This window comes from Dermochelys coriacea, chromosome 3 (genome assembly GCF_009764565.3).
Source record: "Dermochelys coriacea isolate rDerCor1 chromosome 3, rDerCor1.pri.v4, whole genome shotgun sequence".
Lineage (NCBI taxonomy): Eukaryota > Metazoa > Chordata > Testudines > Dermochelyidae > Dermochelys > Dermochelys coriacea.
This window is the reverse complement of record NC_050070.1, coordinates 196,761,800-196,781,448: the sequence shown is the minus strand read 5'-3', so window position 1 is coordinate 196,781,448 and position 19,649 is coordinate 196,761,800. Positions and strand designations below refer to the sequence as shown.

At 42.9% G+C, this 19,649-nt stretch overlaps 1 protein-coding gene and 1 long non-coding RNA gene across 19 annotated transcripts in view; one reads left to right on the top strand and one right to left on the bottom strand.

Annotated features, from left to right (window-relative positions):
• LOC122459573 overlaps positions 1-6,039 on the bottom strand; it is a 31,411-nt gene extending 25,372 nt beyond the window's left edge. The window contains exon 1 of the long non-coding RNA XR_006280359.1: positions 5,969-6,039. This is a non-coding gene — a long non-coding RNA (uncharacterized LOC122459573). The remainder of the gene's footprint in view (positions 1-5,968) is intronic.
• Positions 1-19,649, top strand: part of EHBP1 (EH domain binding protein 1) — a 320,670-nt gene that overhangs the window by 35,736 nt on the left and 265,285 nt on the right. The gene's annotated exons all lie outside the window — the stretch shown is intronic.

The following is a 19,649-nucleotide window of genomic DNA, read 5'->3' as shown; positions in this document are numbered from 1 at the left end:
AGAGGGTGCCAGCCACATTCTCCATCTGGCTGTGTCTACTTTAGACTTTTTTTTATTAAAATTTCCACTGTTGCTACCCCTGGTATATAGTGGAGATTGTGGAAGCACTAGTGTTGATAGGCAGTTGTTGTTTTAGCCAGAGTGTTATCTAAACCTGCCCATAGTGAGGTCAAGACAACATGGTCGTTAAAATACTGGCAGATGTCAGCACCTTGTCTATACCAAAGCTTCCACAAATAGGGAATTCTAAAGGGAAAATAAAGCCTAGTATAGACCAGGCCTCATTAACTTGAGAGTTTTGTTATCCCACACAGGTCTTGTCTATATTAGACTTCATTTTCTCCTTGAAATTTCTGACCTTTCTACCATCCGAGTAGCTCTACTAGGGGAATGTTAATGTTAGCAAAGCCACCAGCAGATGGCATCATTTTAAGCAGTGTGTTTAGACCGTGTTAAAATACTGATGGCTGGTGTACCCTAGTGTTTCCAGCGTTGTTATTGCCAGTGAAACTTCACTGGTGGTAGTGACAAGGGGATATTCAGAAGGAAAAAGTCTAATGTAAGACACGCCAGTGGCAGTGTTGTGTGCGTGTAGGTGATGCACGCTGTGAGTGATACAGCACCTTGATGGGCAAAAGATTTCAGCGTTACTAAACTGAGAGAGCTTTTCTCCCTTAAAAATGATCATTAAAATGAGGAAAAAATAATGTTCAGCCCAAACTAATGATCTTGCAGAACTTAGAACATTTTTTTAAGAGACCATTAAAAGCACTTGACAAAATTCCAGGATTTATGGGGAAAGGAGGTAGTCAGGGAGGGATTCTTAATGAAAACCTATCACATCATACTGCTATGCACAGTACAGAAGTGAACAAAAGGCCAAAAAAAAAAAATCTCATCACAGAAGTACTTTGACTTTATTCCTCAAGTAATTTATTTTTATTCTTCAATAGGTACATCTGCTTGCTATTGTGCTAATACTGCTGCTTCTCTTGTTAATTATACTCCTTTATCCTTGCTTCACAAGAGTAATCTAGCAGGCTGTAATAACTAATACAACTCAAATCAAACACAGTAAGAAAAAATAAACCCCCTTCACAGAAAACCCAACCCCCATCCTTCACCCCCAAGTCCCCGAACCACTACTCTTCATGACATTAAGTGCCAAAATAAATATAAATTATTTCTTCTTGGTACAAAGAAAATATTGTATTACTGAACAGGAAACTTGTTAAAGATTTGTTGTGTATGATGAAATAAAGAGCCTCCTTGTTACAAACAAGTATTAGTTATATTTTTCTCTGTTTTGTGTAAAAATCTTAAACTCAGTCAGAGATACTTGCTCACATGCTTAACTTTAAGCATGCAAATAGTCCCATTGATTTCACTGTGACTGTGAATTTAAAGTTAAGAACATGCACATATTTTTCCAGTATAGGTTCCTAAATGTTAAACTCTTGTCAGCGGTTATCAAACTGTAAATAGGAAAATTATGTATGTTTCACAATTAACATCAGCGGTTTGTGCTGACAAAGGTTTACAACACTAGCTCTACCAGTGGGGATAAAACCTTTTATGCAAATCTTTCACAACTGATATTTAAAGAGTTCTGTATTCAAAGCGTCGTGCCAGATATTTCCTGGAATGATCAAATCGATCCACAGAAGACGTTGCATCCTGCACAACCTAGATTTCAATCAGTGAAAATTGCTATCTAAAACATGATGATCAGATAACATAGTTTGTCCAGACTGTAGAGTACTTTTGCTACTTTATTAAACAATGTTGGATGTGGAGGGCTCTGGTTCCAGTATAATTGGTGTGGGTGGGTGTAATATATATAATGGGTGTAATGTATATATATTCTATATATTACACCCACCCACACCAATTATACCAGATATTATACCAATATAAAATCAGATTTCAGAGTAGCAGCTGTGTTAGTCTGTGTTTGCAAAAGAAAAGGAGTACTTGTGGCACCTTAGAGACTAACACATTTATTCAGTGGAAAAAACTGAATGCATCCGATGAAGTGAGCTGTAGCTCACGAAAGCTTATGCTTAAATAAATGCGTTAGTCTCTCAGGTGCCACAAGTACTCCTTTTCTAATATAAAATAAGTTGCTTTAAGGAGAGAAGGAAAAAGCTATGGTCACATCTTTCATTCAACAGGAAAAGCAGGGCTGTGTTAGAGTTATAAATGTAATATTAATCTGTGTTCTTAAATAAGAGAATTTAGGGCAGTCTCAAAGCTTTGTTCTTGGCCACTGACTTTGAAATTGTAAAATCCTTCTTCAGAAAAGCTTTAGTGCCAAAAAGAACAGGAGTACTTGTGGCATCTTAGAGACTAACAAATTTATCTGCGCATAAGTTTTAGTGCCAAGTATCTTTCACTTCTGGTTTGCAAAAGTTTGGGGCACAGAATGTGAAAACACAAATCTGCTGCACAGCCTACAACTTCTTAATGGAAACTGCATGAGCATTGAACATTTACAAATGGTTTGCCCTGGGCTTTGCAAAATATAATACATGGGGCCCAGCTGGCTGCCTTCCCACTTATGAGTCTGGTCCCCGGCTCTCACGCCTGTTTATACCTGATGTCTCCTCATTCTCTGTCTCTTGCGGCTTCTGCTCCCCACTCCAAATCTAGGGATCTGCCTTTATCTGTGAGGTTCTATGGCTCTGGGTGGAATGAAAAAAGAGGAAAGAACATCCAATTAATTTGGTTAGATTTGGGTATGCTCCAGCTTTAGTCTTTCACTGAGGTTCATGGTTTTAAAACCCAGAGATCTGAGCAACTATTTGGCATTGGGTCATGGCAGTGCAACTAAAATTCAATGCTTCCTCATCCCCAAAGACCGTTGAGTGTGAAGGAATGTGGGGAAGCAAGGGCAAAGGCATATAACTGGATCAACAGGACTTCAAATCTGCATGACCAGCATCTTCTCTTATTTGAACAGAACTAACTAATGCAGAGTTGTCTCTCCATGTCCTGCCAGTTTGGTCTGACAGACTCAGTATTAATTAGTGCCAATTATGGAAGGTTTTTGTGTATGATGCTGACACATGTCTGCAAGGAACTGGACTGAGACCACCCCAACACTTTTCACATAGGCCACCTAATGGTCATAAGATGGTAATTAGGTTTAGTAGCTTTAGTAGCTGATCTAAGCTGAATTTGAACCAGAGTTCTGGAGGTTGACGATTTGTCTCCTGTTACCTAAGGAAAGCTGTCCCCACCGAGTCTTCTCCCTGTATTAAGTTGTTTAAGTGCTGTACTTTGATTGGAACATATTGACTCTGTTGTTAAATAGCTGTTTATTTATTTAGTTCTTTTCATATCAAATGGCTTTTAGGTGACTGAGCAGCACAACATGAAGCATGGGAAATTTAATATTTTTATAATTGATAGTATTTTTTAATTGTTTCTTCAGCTTGCACTGCAGTATATTTTGTCCAGATAATTGAATCCTTTCTCTTAGTTTACAAAGAGCAATGGTTCTGTAACCTTGCAGCTAATGCTTTGGAAGGGTTTTGTTTGCTTTTTAGCATTTGGTTAATGGACAACTAGTTTTATGGTTTGAGGGGGACATGGCATCTAAATTAGAAAATATTTCTCTATAAAAAGCAATTTGAATCAATAGTTAGTGTTTCCTAGCACTCAAACCTCTATGTTAACACTGAATCTGTATTTGTTGATTAAATATTAATTGTGCTTCCTTTTTAGGTTCATCAGAGATGTATTGACAGAGAAAAGCACATGTACAGGTTGTAGGAGAGGGGGACACTATAGGCTGTGTACGTGAAACAGTTCCTGTATGGAGAGCTAGTTTTAAAATCGAGGGGTCATGGCCCATAGCATGCAAGTTCCACTTTTTTTTTTAATCAAACCCACAGTAAACTAACGAGGGTGAGGGGTGTGTTTAGAGGGAAATGGCTCCTCTAGGAGCTGCTCTACCCCTACCTCCTTTTCTTTACATTTCCTATCTACCTCCAGTTGTGGTGACCCTCCAGTTTTCTGGCTCAGTAGGTCAGGATGTGCTTCCCCTTTAAGGATTAAAAGCCTTAGAAACAAAGTCCACTCGTTAGTTACAAAACTGGTACAGCTCGGGCAATAGAGTAGCAGAGCAAACGTTTTGCATTCTGCCCCTCTAGTGGTGTTCAACCCTCTATGTACTGAATGTGTAGTCCAGTTTCTTCATTAGTTTCTTGGAGCCTCTGCTGAGACTCTATACAAGAGTAACAATTGGGGCCCAGTTTTGGTGATTTTTTTTGAGATATAGACACTGGGGTTGTCAAGCAATTTAAAAAAAAATGAATCACGATGAATTGTGAGATTAAAAAAATTAATTGAGATTCATCACAGTTACACAGTGCGATTAAACTCCTTTTAATGTCTGTTAAACTTTTTACTGAGGTAGGTGGGATCCCTTCAGATGAGCGAGCCCTTGAAGTTATATAAATTGGGAAGCCAATATTTGCTATATAGTAATAAGTGTAGTGTATACATTTCAGATTTCTTTGCTAATGTACAGCATATCACAATTCATAATTGAAAATGTTTAATATAAAATTATATATTTCCCATTGTGAATTAAATTCATATACTGCCACGATTATAAGATGAATATAGGAAACTTATGTTTCAAATGTGTTATGTCCTCTCAGGGATGAGAAAAATCTCTAGTTTGGAAGATAGTTCACAATTAATTTCAGTATGTCATCAGAAATGTCTTATGTCTCTAAAGCAATTAAGTGTGAATCAAGTATTATAAGGAGAAAACCGGTAAATTATCCTTCTACTTTAAAATCTGTTAATCCAGCAAAGATATGGTATTAAATACCTGACAGAACAACATAAAATATAAAGGACCACCTGTTTGGTCATTTAATCCATTTCTTTGCAAGGGCAGCTATCTCTTACAAACGAGGAAGTCCCTGGAGGCATGGCATATTAAGAACAGAAGAACTGAATTACGAACTATAACTACAATATAATTCCATTGGACTCAGTACGGTGCATTGCCTTACATGGGCATGCTCTGAGCAAACCCAGACTGTAGACAAATAGGTTTAGCTTTGATTAGGTGCCACTGGCATCCATGCTTTCACATTTTACTCAGTCTTCTATTCTTGGATTGTTTTACCATATTTGCTTTTTCTTTGACCATTTCATACGGTAATATTACATAAACATAAAGGGCGTCACAGCTGCTATGAAAACCGTTACTTTTAACTTCCTGACTTCTGTATATGTAAAAATGTTAGCATAACTACAATAAGCTATGAAAACTAATAAAGCTTCTACCTGTGATCTATGGTGCGGGGGAGGGGTTTGGTCCCCAGAGCGAGGGGCTGATCAGGGGCAATGGGCACGGAATTGGGGTCAGTCCCTGGAGTGAGGGGCTGGCTGGGGGCATTCAGACACAGTGTGGTGGATGGGGTGGGAGGCAGTCCCCTGAGTGAGGGGCTGGCTGGGAGAAATGGGACAGGGATCAGTCCCTGCAATGAGGGGCCGGCTAGGGGCAATGGAGCACGGTGCACAGGGGGAGGTGTCAATCCCTGGAGTGAGGGTCTGGCTGGGGGCAACGGGGCATAGTGGGGTCAGGATCCCTACCTCTGCGCCAGAGCCGGGATGGGAGCCACTTCCACTTCCTCGTCTTTCCTCTCCTCTTCCCACCCTCTGGCGGCACACTATGCCAGACCAGACACATGTCAGGTCCCTCTGCAGCCAATTCCTCCCTCCCCGCCCAGAGGTATGCGATTAATGCCATTTTAAAAAAATGAACGTATTAATTTTGTTTTCAGTTAATCGCAGGTGTTAACTGCAATTAATTTGACAGCCCTAATAGACACCCATCCAGGTAGGAATTGGATGGAGATCACCAGCTTTTTTTTGTTTTATTTACATATAGGCCACCAAACAAGTAGTTTTAAAAAAATCAAATAAAAAGGTAACTACTCACCTGGCCACATTCAAATCAGTATCATGGAAGATAAGCTGCCTGTGTGCTATTGCCAGTCCCTGACCATTCAGGATCTGAACAAACTTCATAGGATTTGCTAATTTGAAACTTGAGACTTGTCTACATTTGAAAGCTGGTCTGGGTTAACTTGTGTTTTTTTAGGATACATTGCCTTGAGTCCATACACAGTGTTTGTTTTGAATCATGTGATGCCTTGTCCTGAGTTAAATAATTCACTTTGGAATTGAGTTTACTGACATTTGGGATGAGTTTTGCTACAACAAGGTAGGTGTGGACACATCCCCATTTCAAATCGACTGTTCTGACTCTGCAACTCCTCCCACTGCTATCGCATATTGCTTTGCTGTCCATGTGAGTCGGAGTATCTATTTATCTCTGTGCCCTTTCTCGCTCCTGGATCATCTTGACTGGATGTCTCCTCCCTGTTTAATGCTTGCATGCAACCGCATGTGGCACTTCGTGATTCCAGTTCATGGTGAGTTCGCACACCGGGAGTCATATCCTAGTTATTCCAGCCAAGCCTTATGCTTCTAGGTAGTCTAATGCTGAGGTCATAGACTTCCTTGCCTTCTGGGGAGTGGAGAGAGAGGATACAGTCCATCTCATCTTAACAACAGTCACTGGAATGCTAAGATACATGAGAGCATATAGAAACAAATGAATCAGAGCGCTCACTCCTGGATCCTATCCAGTGGTGGAACAAGGGATTTAGGTGGGAAGGAGATGACAGATACAGAGGCAGCTGTGGGAGTGACTCCTGCAGTGAAAGACACATTGAGGATGACTGGATGTGGAAGCTGTGGTATGTACATGATCCTGGAGGGGGGAACCGGTAAGAGTTTTGTCTGCATGAAATGCCGTCTGATAGAGCTGATGGAGGAAAAGATCCGAGGTTTGGAGATGCAGGTGGAAAGTCTGGTTGAGTTTAGGAAGGGGTTTGAGCAGATGATGGAGCAAAGATATGAGGTATCTGAAGGGAAAAGCTCAGACTCGCAGATGGAAGCAGGGCTGAGGAATTTTGAGGGAAGACTGGATGACGAAAGTGGTCAGTGGAAACATGTGACTCAAAGAACCAGGCAGAGAAAAAGACAGGCTAGTGCAGGAGAAATAGAGCTTAGGAACAGGTTTGCAGAGTTGGAAAATGAAGAAGGGGCTCAGCAGGTAGTCGCTGAAGGTGGAAGGGTAAGGAAGAAGAGAAGAGAGGCTAGCCCTATAGAAAAAGGGGAAGAGTCAAGGGAGACTACACCAAATATGAGCCCCAGGAGGATACAGGATGGGTTGAAGAAAATTGTAAGGGAAAACAGGAATGGAAAGAACTTGCAGCCAGAGGGAACAGGGGAGAGACTGGAGAATAGCACTGTCACCAGGAAAAGGCAGGTCTATGTGATCGGGGACTCTTTATTGAGAAGAATAGACAGGCCTGTAACTAGAGCTGATCCTGAGAATAGAAGGGTGTGCTGTCTTCCGGGTGCTAAGATACGGGATGTAGACCTGAGGTTGAAAAGGATCCTCAAGGGAGCGGGAAAGAATCCCCTAATTATCCTTCATGTGGGAACAAATGATACAGCCAGATTCTCGCTGGAAAGTATCAAGGGAGACTATGCTAGGCTGGGGAAGACGCTTAAGGAAATTGAGGCTCAGGTGATCTTTAGCGGGATCCTTCCTGTTCCTAGAGAAGGGCAACAAAGGTGTGACAAGATTATGATTGTCAACAGATGGCTTAGGCAGTGGTGCTATAAGGAGGGCTTTGGGATGTATGGCCACTGGGAGGCATTCACGGACAGAGGTCAGTTCTCTCGGGATGGACTTCATCTGAGTAGGGAAGGAAATAGACTTCTAGGATCGAGGCTGGCACAACTGATAAAGAGAGCTTTAAACTAGGAATTGGGGGGAGATGGATGGGAGATGTCCAGAAAATCTCCACGCCAGATTTTAGCATTGAGAGGGAAGAAGATGAAGTAAGAAAGGATACAGCCATGGGTAGGAGAATGTATATAAGGAGCGAGGGCGGTGTGAATACTAGTCTAATAGGTTATACTGGATGTAGAATGACTGTGCCTAATAGGGTACAACATGTGAGCGAGGCCAAACAGCAAAAATTAAGATGTTTGTACACCAATGCGAGGAGTCTAGGTAACAAAATGGAGGAACTAGAGCTACTGGTGCAGGAAGTGAAACCAGATATTATAGGGATAACAGAAACATGGTGGAATAGTAGTCATGACTGGACTACAGGTATTGAAGGGTATGTGCTGTTTAGGAAAGACAGAAACAAAGGTAAAGGGGGTGGAGTAGCATTGTATATCAACGATGAGTTAGAATGTAAAGAAATAAGAAGCAATGCAATGGATAAGACAGAGTCTGTCTGGGCAAAAATTACATTGGGGAAGAAAACTAGTAAAGCCTCTCCTGCAATAGTGCTTGGGGTGTGCTATAGACCTCCGGGATCTAATTTGGTTATGGATAGAGCCCTTTTTAATGTCTTTAATAAAGTAAATACTAATGGAAACTGCGTGATCATGGGAGACTTTAACTTCCCAGATATAGACTGGAGGACCAGTGCTAGTAATAATAATAGGGCTCAGATTTTCCTAGATGCGATAGCTGATGGATTCCTTCATCAAGTAGTTGCTGAACCGACTAGAGGGGATGCCATTTTAGATTTAATTTTGGTGAGTAGCGAGGACCTCATAGAAGAAATGGTTGTAGGGGACAATCTTGGCTCAAGTGATCATGAGCTAATTCAGTTCAAACTAAATGGAAGGATTAACAAAAATAAATCTGCAACTAGGGTTTTTATTTCAAAAGGGCTGACTTTCAAAAATTAAGGCAATTAGTTAGGGAAGTGGATTGGACTGAAGAACTTATGGATCTAAAGATAGAGGAGGCCTGGGATTACTTTAAATCAAAACTGCAGAAGCTATCGGAAGCCTGTATCCCAAGAAAGGGGAAAAAATTCATAGGAAGGAGTTGTAGACCAAGCTGGATGAGCAAGCATCTTAGAGAGGTGATTATGAAGAAGCAGAAAGCATACAGGGAGTGGAAGATGGGAGGGATCAGCAAGGAAAGCTACCTAATTGAGGTCAGAAGATGTAGGGATAAAGTCAGAGAGGCTAAAAGTCGAGTAGAGTTGGACCTTGCAAAGGGAATTAAAACCAATAGTAAAAGGTTCTATAGCCATATAAATAAGAAGAAAACTAAGAAGGAAGAAGTGGGGCCGCTTAACACTGAGGATGGAGCGGAGGTTAAAGATAATCTAGGCATGGCCCAATATCTAAACAAATACTTTGCCTCAGTCTTTAATAAGGCTAAAGAGGATCTTGGGGATAATGGTAGCATGACAAATGGGAAGGAGGATATAGAGGTAGATATTACCATATCAGAGGTAGAAGCGAAACTGAAACAGCTTAATGGGACTAAATCGGGGGGCCCAGATAATCTTCATCCAAGAATATTAAAGGAATTGGCACCTGAAATTGCAAGCCCATTAGCAAGAATATTTAATGAATCTGTAAACTCAGGAATAGTACCGAATGATTGGAGAATTGCTAATATAGTTCCTATTTTTAAGAAAGGAAAAAAAAGTGATCCAGGTAACTACAGGCCAGTTAGTTTGACATCTGTAGTATGCAAGGTCCTGGAAAAAATTTTGAAGGAGAAATTAGTTAAGGACATTGAAGTCAATGGTAAATGGGACAAAATACAACATGGTTTTACAAAAGGTAGATCGTGCCAAACCAACCTAATCTCCTTTTTTGAAAAAGTAACAGATTTTTTAGATAAAGGAAATGCAGTGGATCTAATTTACCTAGATTTCAGTAAGGCATTTGATACCGTGCCACATGGGGAATTATTAGTTAAATTAGGGAAGATGGGGATCAATATGAACATCAGAAGGTGGATAAGGAATTGGTTAAAGGGGAGACTGCAACGGGTCCGACTGAAAGGTGAACTGTCAGGTTGGAGGGAGGTTACCAGTGGAGTTCCTCAGGGATCGGTTTTGGGACCAATCTTATTTAATCTTTTTGTTACTGACCTTGGCACAAAAAGTGGGAGTGTGCTAATAAAGTTTGCAGATGATACAAAGCTGGGAGGTATTGCCAATTCGGAGAAGGATCGGGATATTATACAGGAGGATCTGGATGACCTTGTAAACTGGAGTAATAGTAATAAGATGAAATTTAATAGTGAGAAGTGTAAGGTTATGCATTTAGGGATTAATAACAAGAATTTTAGTTATAAGTTGGGGACGCATCAATTAGAAGTAACGGAAGAGGAGAAGGACCTTGGAGTATTGGTTGATCATAGGATGACTATGAGCTGCCAATGAGATATGGCTGTGAAAAAAGCTAATGCGGTTTTGGGATGCATCAGGAGAGGCATTTCCAGTAGGGATAAGGAGGTTTTAGTACCGTTATACAAGGCACTGGTGAGACCTCACCTAGAATACTGTGTGCAGTTCTGGTCTCCCATGTTTAAAAAGGATGAATTCAAACTGGAGCAGGTACAGAGAAGGGCTACTAGGATGATCCGAGGAATGGAAAACTTGTCTTATGAAAGGAGACTTAAGGAGCTTGGCTTGTTTAGCCTAACTAAAAGAAGGTTGAGGGGAGATATGATTGCTCTCTATAATATATCAGAGGGATAAATATAGGAGAGGGAGAGGAATTATTTAAGCTCAGCACCAATGTGGACACAAGAACAAATGGGTATAAACTGGCCACCAGGAAGTTTAGACTTGAAATCAGACGAAGGTTTTTAACCATCAGAGGAGTGAAGTTTTGGAATAACCTTCCAAGGGAAGCAGTGGGGGCAAGAGATCTATCTGGTTTTAAGATTCTACTCGATAAGTTTATGGAGGAGATGGTATGATGGGATAATGGGATTTTGGTAAGTAATTGATCTTTAAATATTCAGGGTAAATAGGCCAAATCCCCTGAGATGGGATATTAGATGGATGGGATCTGATTTACTATAGAAAATTCTTTCCTGGGTATCTGGCTGGTGAATCTTGCCCATGTGCTCAGGGTTTGGCTGATTGCCATGTTTGGGGTCGGGAGGGAGTTTTCCTCCAGGGCAGATTGGAGAGGCCCTGGAGGTTTTTTTGCCTTCCTCTGTAGCATGGGGCATGGTTGACTTGAGGGAGGCTTCTCTGCTCCTTGAAGTTTTGAACCATGATTTGAGGACTTCAATAGCTCAGACATGGATGAGGTTTTTCATAGGAGTGGTGGGTGAAATTCTGTGGCCTGCGCTGTGCAGGAGGTCGGACTAGATGATCAGAGTGGTCCCTTCTGACCTTAGTATCTATGAATCTATAAGGGAAGGGAGTTCTGGCAGGGTTGTAAAAATATCGGGGACAAAAACAGGTCCTCTGGGAGAGCTCACATGCTCTGCCCACTATAAGGATCTGGACCATATTTTTCAAAAGAGGCCACCACTGAGCATCAGCATGTTGTGCATCTCGCCAAGGACACCTCTGTAGATGCTGACCCAGGACTACAAGCAGGAAGAATCATAGAATATCTGGGTTGGAAGGGACCTCGAGAGATCATCTAGTCCAACCCCCTGCTCAAAGCCGTACCAACCTCCAACTAAATCATCCCAGCCAGGGCTTTGTCAAGCCTGACCTTAAAAACCTCTAAGGAAGGAGATTCCATCACCTCCCTAGGTAACGCATTCCAGTGCTTCACCACCCTCCTAGTGAAAAAGTTTCTCCTAATATCCAACCTAAACCTCCCCCACTGCAACTTGAGACCATTACTCCTCATTCTGTCATCTGGTACCACTGAGAACAGTCTAGATCCATCGTCTTTGGAACCCCCTTTCAGGTACTTGAAAGCAGCTATTAAATCCCCCCTCATTCTTCTCTTCTGCAGACTAAATAATCCCAGTGCCCTCAGCCTCTCCTCATAAGACATGTGCTCCAGCCTCCTAATAATTTTTGTTGCCTTTAACTGGGCTCTTTTCAATTTTTCCACATCTTTGTTGTAGTGTGGGGCCCAAAACTAGACACAGTACTCCAGTTGAGGCCTCACCAATGCCGAATAGAGGGGAACGATCACGTCCCTCGATCTGCTGGACATGCTCCTATTTATACATCCCAAATGCCATTAGTCTTCTTGGCAACTAGGGCACACCGTTGACTCATATCCAGCTTCTCGTCCACTGTAACCCCAAGGTCCTTTTCTGCAGAACTGCTGCCTAGCTGCTCAGTCCCTACTATGTAGCAGTGCATGGGATTCTTCCGTCCTAAGTGCAGGACTCTGCACTTGTTCTTGTTGAACCTCATCAGATTTCTTTTGGCCCAATCCTCTAATTTGTCTAGGTCTCTCTGTATCCTATTCCTGCTTTCCAGCTTATCTACCACTCCTCCCAGTTTAGTGTTATCTGCAAACTTGCTGAGGGTGCAATCCACGCCATCCTCCAGATTGTTAATGAAGATATTGAACAAAACCAGCCCCAGGTCCGACCCTTGGAGCACTCCGCTTGATACCGGCTGCCAACTAGACATGGAGCCATTGATCACTACCTGTTGAGACCAATGATCTAGCCAGCTTTCTATCCACCTTATGGTCCCTTCATCCAGCCCGTACTTCTTTAGCTTGCTGGCAAGAATACTGTGGGGGACCGTATCAAAAACTTTCCTAAAGTCAAGGCATAACACGTCCATTGCGTTCCCCTTATCCACGGAGCCAGTTATCTCGTCATAGAAGGCAATTAGGTTAGTCAGGCATGATTTTCCCTTGGTGAATCCATGCTGACTGTACCTGATCGCTTTCCTCTCCTAAGTGCTTCAGAATTGGTTCCTTGAGGACCTGCTCCATGATTTTTCCAGGGATTGAGGTGAGGCTGATTGGCCTGTAGTTCCCTGGATCCTCCTCCTTCCCTTTTTTTAAAGATGGGCACTACATTAGCCTTTTTCCAGGCATCCAGGACCTCCCCCAGTTGCCATGAGTTTTCAAAGATAATGGCCAATGGCTCTGCAATCACATCAGCCAACTTCTTTAGCACTCTCCGATGAGCTCGTCCAGCTTTTCTAAATAGTCCCGAACCACTTCTTTATCCACAGAGGGCTGGTCACCTCCTCCCATAGTGTGCTGCCCAGTCCAGTAGTCTGGGAGCTGACCTTGTTCATGAAGACAGAGGCAAAAAAAGCATTGAGTACGTTAACTTTTTCCACATCCTCTGTCACTAGGTTGCTTCCCTCATTCAGTAAGGGGTCCACACTTTCCTTGACCACCTTCTTGTTGCTAACATATTTGAAGAAACCCTTCTTGTTACTCTTAACATTCCTTGCTAGCTGCAACTCCAAGTGTGATTTGGCCTTCCTGATTTTGCTCCTGAGCAATATTTTTATACTTCTCCCTGGTCATTTGTCCAATCTTCCACTTCTTGTAAGCTGCTTTTTCGAGTTTAAGATCAGCAAGGATTTCACTGTTAAGCCAAGCGGGTCACCTGCCATATTTACTATTCTTTCTACACATCGGGATGGTTTGTCCCTGCAACCTCAATAAGGATTCTTTAAAATAGAGCCAGGTCTCCTGCACTCCTTTCCCCTTCATGTTATTCTCCCAGGGGATCCTGCCCATCAGTTCCCTGAGGGAGTCAAAGTCTGCTTTTGTGAAGTCCAGGGTCTGTATTCTGATGCTTTCCTTTCTTCCTTGTGTCAGGATCCTGAACTTGACTATCTCATGGTCACTGCCTCCCAGGTTCCCATCCACTTTTGCTTCCCCTACTAATTCTTCCCTGTTTGTGAACAGCAGGTCAAGAAGAGCTCTGCCCCTAGTTGGTTCCTCAAGCACTTGCACCAGGAAATTGTCCCCTACACTTTCCAAAAACTTCCTGGATTGTCTGTGCACTGCTGTATTGCTCTCCCAGCAGATATCAGGGTGATTGAAGTCTCCCATAAGAACCAGGGCCTGCGATCTAGTAACTTCTGTTAGTTGACAGAAGAAAGCCGCCTCCATCTCACCCCCCTGGTCTGGTGATCTATAAGAGATTGCTGTGGACTGCCAGGATCTCTTCAACCCGCAAAATGACAAGGCAGGACAGTGTCAGAGACCCCCAAATCCCAGATGGAGATCCAGCTCTGACAGTACTGGAGAAGGAACCTCTTCCAGTAAGTATTATGTGCTATATTACAATATAGTTGTACAGGGGGATTTAAACAACTCTGTTCCCGGATACTGTCAGGGTGCTTCCATGTTGGACTGATGTGAGTTAGGGGCCTCTCGCCATCTCTCTGCCTTTTGGGGACACACCTCAGGGTAACATCTGTAGCGTAAGGACAGCCCGAAGAGGTACACATGTAATTGCCCCTTTCTACCTCTGCAATTTCACCAACTCAGTCTTTGTACAGGGCCCCTGTATCCAGGGGTGTTAACAGTGACTGAACACTTGGCAAATTTCCAGGGAAAGAGAGAAAAAGAGGGAGGACATGGTTGGTGGCCTCGTGGCATACAGGAGCGGGATAAGAAGACAGAAGAATGAAAGGAAGGTTTCCTTCTACATGATGCAAAGGAGAGAGAAAGGAGGACAGGGAACAGTCTGAAAGGCTGTCAAGGGAGCACATTGACAAAGAAAAGGACTTCTGTAGATGATGCAGAAGCAGGCAGGCCTTCTGGAGACATAATGGCACTGTGTTCAAGGACAGTATCTCAACTTAGTAGTGTCCTGAAGCCTTTTGAGAGTGCTGTGTACTGGGAGCAACTCCAAGGAACAGGCCCTTCTCTCATCAGTGCACACCACAAGACAAGAAGAACAGTGGATACTAGGAGAGACCTCCTTTAATTCCCCAACTGCAAGTGACAGGCCCCTCTATCTCCATTCCATACCCAAAGACCCAGAGGACATTTTTGATGTTCTCTTCCCCAACATAAATTTGTTAGTCTCTAAGGTGCCACAAGTACTCCTTTTCTTTTTGCGAATACAGACTAACACGGCTGCTACTCTGAAACCTGTCAATACACAAGTTTGTGACCTTATCAGTGCAAATCTGTTCACTCTGCACTTTATTGGTTTGTAATTTTGCACTTCTTTTAACTTTGCACTGTCTTATGTTCAGTAAATTTTTTCTGATTTACAACTTGATATATTATTTATTAAAATGTTCATAAAATTGTTGCTCAAAGCTTAAAGACATCCTTATACCAAGCATTAAACATGTCAAGAAATAAATTGAAAAACTTCATAAAAGCATAATGAAATCCTAACACAAAAGCATATATGTTTTTCCAACAATACTCTGAATGCCTACTTTGAGGCTAAAGAATCCCTGATCCTGTGTCTCTAACCAATTGCAGAATTTAGGAGAGGCTGCCTCTCTAGGTATTCATAACATGTGTTAAATCTGTCCATCTTCTCCTGACACTCATGGGTGAAACACTCTCTCCCTTGCTGCCATAGAGGTTGTGTATAACACCCTAAGCAGCTATCATATGAGGCAGACATTGCTCAATAACCTCCAGCCTTGTCATGAGGCATCTCCACCTGCGCTTCAGTCTTCCAAATGCAAATTCTATTGTCCTAGTTACTCAGAGGATAGTTAAACAAGTCCTTTCTCCTAGCCAAGTATCCAGTAAAAGACTTCATAAGACAGGGAAGTAAAGGGAAAACTGGTGTCCCAGAATGACAGGAGGAACTACAACACCATTAATGTCCATAGTGGGAGCAAAAGTTCCATTTTTCATGGCAGAAAACAGGCCAGTGTTTCTAAAGATGCTGGCATCATGGACCTGTTCTGACCACCCCACACTGATAATGGTGACCCATCCAGAGTGGTCATCCAGGCCTCACAGCACCCTGGAGAAAAATACCCCTTTTCATTGATGAATTCTGAGTCTTGGTGTGGGGAGCAAAGAATAGGCATATGGGTTGCATCAATGGCCCCAATAAAATTTGGGGACGGCAATTGTGAAAATCCGTCAACAATGTCCAGTGCATTGACAGGCTTTATGACTCAGGGAACAGCACTTTCCTGATAGTAGCACACCGCTGTATGACAATCGTCCTGTCAGTTGATCTGCAAACACCAAACTGATTAGCTATTGACTGTAACAGTTGGGAGTGGTGAGTTTTCAGATAGCAATAGCCATGGACTTCTTCACATTGAGGGGAGTTCTCATGTAGGTGTTCCACCACTACAGCTTGGGGTGAGCTCTGCACAGATCTGTAGGGCAGTGGGCTTTGTCATCCTGAAGTTCTGCTACCACGGCTGGTCATCCCAGGTCAGCAGTGCTATCCTGTCCCATCAGTCTGTGCTAGCTGGCTGAGTCCAGAAGCAGTGGCTTACCCAGTGAAACTGCTTCAGGAAAAGTTCATGCGGAAATAGCCGTTCCATTTCCCGTCTCTTCTTGTGCCTGTATTGCTATGGCATCTCCACGGCTATCTCTCAAGTCATCCAAAGCCATCTGGCTGCATGACTGCCAATACATGCGCAGGAGCCTGTTTCTATTAATGACTCAGCATTGCAGTGCTTAGCAGTGTTTCCTCCGTGCAACCTGTCTGCACTTTGAAAATGGCGCTGGGTCACAAAAGCTAGACGAATGTTGGGATGAAAGGGGAGGAATCATAGAATGTTTTCATTTGACTCCCAACTCCCAGAATTTCAGTGGCTTCTAGTTGGTATCCCACAATGTGCAGTGAGAAAAATCCCAGAATGCATGAAGTATAGTGGAGGAACATTGTACCATGGGTTGCCTGCCCAGGATGCTGTGGAAAAAATGCATTGCTATGTGAGTACAATGAATCAAAACTGAAGTAGCTTAAGTCAGCGTAATTAAATGGTATAGATTCCCTGTGCTCAGAGCAGTTGTTCCTGATTAGTTAACACAGAAAAACATAATTTGACATAACTTTAAAGTGTAGACAAGCTCTTAAAACACCCAGTGAGATTCAGTATTGTTCTTGGAGGTGGAGAGGTCATCTGCATTTCTGTCAAGAGCCTGAGACTCTTTCCTTCGTCCCCCTTCCCCTTCCTACACACACTCTTCCTTCTACTTTATGGACTCACCTTCATAACTCCATGTGACTGTAAACATAATGCCACTAGTGGAGTTCCTGCTGCAGTGATGATGGTGATTTTGTCTCTGAAAAACTGGAATGTTCAGGTTTTCCTGACTGATTGCAGTATTTCTGTCAGGTTTACAAAAATAGTGTTTTGCCTAGGATTTGTGAACCATGAGGCCTCCCAGACAGCATCTCCCTACACATGATTCTTCAAGACGCCATCCCTCTTTCATTTCCATGACAGGTGTCCTGGTTTTTTCTTTGAAAATCCGGTTACCATAAACACGAGGGGGAGAGTTTGAATGGGAAATGGGTGCTGAACTCCCATTTGTGCCTGTAACAATCTCCCCCATGCCACTGGGCAAACCTGTCATATTTGAATATTCGTACAAAAGAAAACACATTATTTTCAGAGAGAGAGGTGAGCGTGTGTGTGTGTAACGTTTGTTGGAAATAGATAACTGATTAGCTCCAGAGATCTACTTTGTTACTAGATGGTGAAAATATTTAAGTGGCGGTATTGCCTGGATAAGGTGTTTCTTCTTTCTCTTTTTATTTAATATACTTGGTTTTCAGACCTGTTTCCCTCCCCTCCCCCATATTGAAAACTGGGGTATGAATACAAACCTGATGCAAGGAGCAAAGCATAGTGAAAGGACTGTTTGCAGGGAGCTGTGAATTAACACAGTATAACAGGGGCTATTCCTACCTGGGCACCTATGCTGCCAGCCTGCTGCCAACTAATGCTTAGATTAGGCTGAGAGGGATTAGTGGAAGTGGCCTGCTGCTTAGCAGCTGTTCCTTTTTTGGTGGAAAGGGAGAACAATGTGGATTTGGGCAGTCCCTGTTAGCATTCTCTTACTTTCTCCAACTGTGGCGTTCACATTTTGTGTGGTGCATGGGCGTGCAGAGCTCCTCTGTGTGGGGTCTTCTCTGTTTTGACCACCAGCACTGCAGAAGAAGAATTTCTGCTGCCTTTGGCATTACTTGGTCCCCAGAGACTAGCTCAGGATTGGGCCTATTGAGGTTAAATTGGATTTGTCTCACAAGCTATTTTTTTAAATGAGGTTCAATCAACTTAAAAGTACAAAGTGAAATAAGAGAGTTTATTTAGACATGGGATTGGATTCCTGGATTGCATCAAGGAAATCACTCGGGTATATTTTTGCTTCTAGTGGCGCACACACAAAGTTTCCATTAGCATTAATGGGAGTTAGGCAGGCGAAAGAGAGCATAATGTGCGTAATAGCAAGTGAGCAAGGGGTTTTCAACATTGAGCAGGCTGTCTCTGTCACCAAACAAGATTTTAGAAAAAGCTGACGGGCATGCCAGCCTATTATTTGTATCCCTCAAAGGAGGCAGAAATTTAGAAGTTGAAAAATGCATCTTGAGGGGTTCATTTCGTTTATCACTTTCACCAGGTTGAAAGCTCAGAGGATCTGTAAGGCAGTGGTGGGCAACTGGCGGCCCATCAGGGTAATGGTTTTGTTAACATTGACTGTCCACAGGCACGGCTGCCTGCAACTCCCAGTGGCCGCGGTTCGCTGTTCCCGGCTAATGGGAGCTGCGGGAAGCAGCGGAGGCCACAGGGATGTGCTGGCCGCTGCTTCCCGGAGCTCCCATTGGCCAGGAATGGCGAACCGCAGCCACTGGGAGCTGCAAGCGGCCGTGCCAATGTAAACAAACTGTCTCGCGGCCCACCAGTAGATTATCCTGACGGGCCGTGTGCAGGCCGCAGGTTTCCCACCACCGCTGTAAGGCAACGGAGGTCAGCGGGGATAAAGAATGAGGGCCAGATTCTGATCTGGCCACAAAAGGGGGGGGGGAACCAGCTTTTAGCTGTGTTTTTAGAGGTAGTTTTGGCCTAATGGGGTTTAAATGTAAATTCTGGGTGGAGAAGCTAAATGAATTCTTTGAATCAATCTTCACTGCAGAGGATGTGAGGGAGATTCCCACACCTGAGCTATTCTTTGTAGGTGACAAACCTGAAGAACCTGTCCCAGATTGACATGTCAGTAGAGGAGGTTTTTGGAACAAATGGATAAATTAAACGGTAATTAGTCACCAGGACCAGGAGATAATCACTCAAGCATTCTGAAGGAACTATAACAGGAAATTGCAGAACTATTAAGTGTGATATGTAACCTATCACTTAAATCAGCTTCTGAACCAGATGACTGGAGGATAGCTAATGTGACACCAATTTTTTAAAAAGGTTCCAGAGGCAATCTTGGCAATTACAGGCCAGTAAGCTTAACTTCAGTACCAGGCAAATTGGTTGAAAATTCTGCTCTTTATTGTTCTATCGCACACATAGATGAACATGATTTGTTGGGGAAGAGTCAACACAGCTTTTGTAAAGGGGTAACATGCTTCACCAATCTATTAGAATTCTTTGAGGGGGCCAACTAACGTGGACAAGGATGATCAAGTGAATATAGTGTATTTGGACTTTGAGAGAGCCTTTACTTAAGAGCCTTTGGTGAGGGACCTTGTCAAAGTAAGCAGTAGTGGCATAAGAGGGAAGGTCCTTCTCATAGATCAGTAACTAGTTAAAAGACAGAAAACAAAGGATAGGAAGAAATGGTCAGTTTTCTGAGTGGAGAGAGGTAAATAACGGTGTCCCCCAGGGATCTGTAGTGCTGTTCAACAT